The sequence below is a fragment of the Lissotriton helveticus genome, chromosome 11 (genome assembly GCF_964261635.1).
Source record: "Lissotriton helveticus chromosome 11, aLisHel1.1, whole genome shotgun sequence".
Classification (NCBI taxonomy): Eukaryota; Metazoa; Chordata; class Amphibia; order Caudata; family Salamandridae; genus Lissotriton; species Lissotriton helveticus.
In genome coordinates this window covers 805,335,098-805,338,833 of record NC_136072.1, presented here as the reverse complement: position 1 = coordinate 805,338,833, position 3,736 = coordinate 805,335,098, and the positions used below count along the sequence as shown (strand labels likewise).

The following is a 3,736-nucleotide window of genomic DNA, read 5'->3' as shown; positions in this document are numbered from 1 at the left end:
ATCTAGTGTTGGGTCCGGATGTTTGCAAGTTGTTTTTCTTCGAAGATGTCTTTCGAGTCACGAGGTAAGGTGATTCCACCTTTCAATGATAGTGCGCATGGGCATCGACTCCATTGTTAGATTGTTTTTTTCCGCCCTTGGGTTCAGACATGTATTGCTGCGCTCCGGTTCAAAACCGTTCGGGTTCCCATTGGTGCGCAATCCACTCTACCCTCGGTGGTATTGTTTTGTGTGTGTTTCCTACTTCTCCGCGTATTGCTTCGGTCAACGAATCCTTCAGGCCTAAACGCATCAGTCCGGTCTTCTGTTGATGGAACGGACTCCATTTAAATTCTGCCCTCTGTGCCGCTTGTAAATCGTTTCAGTCCAAAAAGACTCTACGGGCTTGACGTCGTGAAATGCAATGGCAGAATATTCAACATATTCAGGATATCTTCGGTGAATAATCTGAGTAGGAGGACGTCAAAGCGTCAGCGGCAGAAGAAGAAGAAGAGGCCATCTCAGTTCCAGAATCCGATTCAGAACTCAAGATAGACTTGGAGTCTGAAGACGTGCCTCCAGGACAGGGTGCCGTAAGTACTGATGACCCCTTGCCCCTTAAGTCCACACTCAAAATTCATAAGGCTTCAGCACCACCTCTGCCTTCTGGCCAAGGTCAGCACGGAGATGATGTTTCCAACTCTCCGCCTTCCGACTCGGCACGGCAACAGATAGTCAAGCCTGCTGGCTCGGGACCGAGTGGACCGAAATCTTCTTTGGATCCGAAACTTTCCAGTTCCAATCCCAAATCCGGTTTGGAGCAGGAATTCCTCCACACCGAAAGGAAAGCATGTTTCGGAGCCATAACCTTCTGCATCCCGGCACCGAAACCTCTGGTGCTGAAATGAAAAGACATGAGAACAAAACTGGGTCTTGACTCTTAACCAGCAAGGCTAAGTCAAATCAACTAAACCAACAACACAACTGCCAGTACTGGGCTAACTTAATTTCTATTAACCAAAGATCTGTTATGAACAAAACATATCAGTCTGTTGTAACTTGTGTTAGTAGTTTATTTTAATCATTTTTTTCACTAGTCAGAATATTTTTTATTTTTGAAAGACATTTCTTGTGCATGTACGAAATATATACAAAATATATACAGATTTATACACATTTTACAATGATAAACAATTTCTATGTAACTATACAACACATCCACACCAAACCTTTCTCCCTACATACATACAACTCACGTTCAGGAAACAAACAACATATACCTCTGAGGTATAGGCCAGTGTCAACAGAAGTATTTCGTTAAACCAAATAATTTGATGTAACCTACATTTTTTTGTATGATTTATAAGTTAGACAAAACAGAATTCAGTCAGAATGGATCTTATTATGTCCTAACCAAGTCCTTCTGATTTTTATTGTTGACAATGGACCCAAAAGGTCGACGCGTTTCGAACCCCCTATTGCGGGGTTCTCCTCAGGACCAACAAGATTTCTACAAGACAAAAACACAAATGTACCAAATTAAAATCCCTAGTCTATCTGAGGAACGTATTTTGTTTTAACACAGCCACCAACCGGCTTGGAACCGCCTACCTTATCAATCCTGTGTGGGGTGTCTCAAGGGACGGGTGTGGATTTGTTCAAATGGTCTAGACATTGAAAACAGAAAAGGACACACATATGACACACTGTTCCTTCAAATATAGCACACCTAGTATATGCTTTACAAAAGGGTTGGGACTCACCTTCCAACCGTCGAGCGTTTGCTTGGGGTGCCTAAACAAAAAGGGGGTAAAAAATACTTGATTGTGTCTAAACATTGCGATGCACACTTTGCTCATTGAAAAAAACCTAGCTGATCAGTGCTTACCTGGTCTTAGCGTTGTGCTCGCTTAGCCGGGCTTTTTCGTGTTTAGAAGGGCGTGTCCTTGCTTCAGCACACAGATTACCGAAACATGCACTCGAGTGCACTGTGTCCTACGGAAGTAAAGGCGGAGACTAATGACACATCCATTCGTCGAGCGTACTGATTAAAAGAGCAGTTCGTGTACAAAGCGCATTCTTACTTTTTAGGTCTCGCCTGTCGATGCGCATGCGCATCGAGCAAGGCGAGAGTATTGGGACTTATCCGCTCTTTATCCACACTGCAAGGAATCGTGGCGATTCCTTGCAGTGCCCGTGACTTTTAAGCTCAATGCGCATGTGCATTGAGCTTAAAAGCGCGTGCACGTCCGTCTTTGTTTACCCGCTCCGCCCCCTCCCCGCCGTCTCGCATTTCCCCTGTCGCACTTCTCCTCCCCCCTCCCCTCTCTTCCCTCCGTCTTGTTTATCTTGTTTTCCTCTCCCCGCCTGTCTCTGCAGTCGCATGTATTCTTGTTTTCCTCTCCCCGCCGCCTCACTTTCTCCTCGCTCTCAACTCCGACACACACTCCCAGGATGATGCTGAATTTGAAAGTCCGGTTTTTATCTTGTTTTCTTCTCCCCGCCTGTCTCTGCAGTCGCATGTATTCTTGTTTTCCTCTCCCCGCCGCCTCACTTTCTCCTCGCTCTCAACTCCGACACACACTCCCAGGATGATGCTGAATTTGAAAGTCCGGTTTTTATCTTGTTTTCCTCTCCCCGCCTGTCTCTGCAGTCGCATGTATTCTTGTTTTCCTCTCCCCGCCGCCTCACTTTCTCCTCGCTCTCAACTCCGACACACACTCCCAGGATGATGCTGAATTTGAAAGTCCGGTTTTTATCTTGTTTTCCTCTCCCCGCCTGTCTCTGCAGTCGCATGTATTCTTGTTTTCCTCTCCCCGCCGCCTCACTTTCTCCTCGCTCTCAACTCCGACACACACTCCCAGGATGATGCTGAATTTGAAAGACCGGTTTCTAGATGACACCCAGAAGATTGTTGCCAGCCTCGTTTAACCCATCACAATTTATTTGTGTTTAATACGTTTCTTCGGAACTTGGTTAGCTCATGCTTTATCAAAATGAATAGCGCTATCAGATTGTCTTATTTTATCATGCTCCATTACATAGCGCTTCATAGTGATTCATATAGCGCTTCCTATTAATGGCGAGGCGCCGAAGCGCGTTCGGAGGGCGAATAGCTTGATCAGATTGCCTTATTTGATCATCTTCAGTTACATAGCGCTTCGTAGTGCTTCATACAACTCTTCGCATCGAGGCACTGTAGCGCCTTCCATGGGCTGCTCCTCTTTTGAAATACACAATTGACTTTGCACATGCGAGGGATTACGTTGGGCGGCGGAAACATATTTAAGTGTCCCATCACAATTTATTTGTGTTTAATACGTTTCTTCGGAACTTGGTTAGCTCATGCTTTATCAAAATGAATAGCGCTATCAGATTGTCTTTTTTTAACATGCTCCATTACATAGCGCTTTACAGTGATTCATATAGAGCTTCCTATTACTGGCGAGGCGCCGAAGCGCGTTCGGAGGGCGAAGCGCGAAGCGCGTTTGGAGGGCGAATAGCTTGATCAGATTGCCTTATTTGATCATCTTCAGTTACATAGCGCTTCGTAGTGCTTCATACAACTCTTCGCATCGAGGCACTGTAGCGTCTTCCATGGGCTGCTCCTCTTTTGAAATACACTATTGACTTTGCACATGCGAGGGATTACGTTGGGCGGCGGAAACATATTTAAGTGTGCCTTCATCACTCTTGCCCTAATGCACTGCAGATGATTATGAAACAGAAGTACTCCTTACAGCGAAGCCATTCTTAA

The 3,736-nt window shown here is 45.4% G+C and overlaps 1 long non-coding RNA gene across 1 annotated transcript; it reads right to left on the bottom strand.

The window, feature by feature from the left end:
* Positions 1-1,050: 1,050 nt before the first annotated feature.
* On the bottom strand, positions 1,051-2,003 carry LOC144791188 (uncharacterized). The gene is made up of 4 exons (XR_013602323.1): positions 1,868-2,003; positions 1,743-1,773; positions 1,591-1,646; positions 1,051-1,489 (listed from the first exon to the last, which is right to left on the bottom strand). It is a non-coding gene; the product is annotated as an uncharacterized LOC144791188 (long non-coding RNA).
* Positions 2,004-3,736: the final 1,733 nt, after the last annotated feature.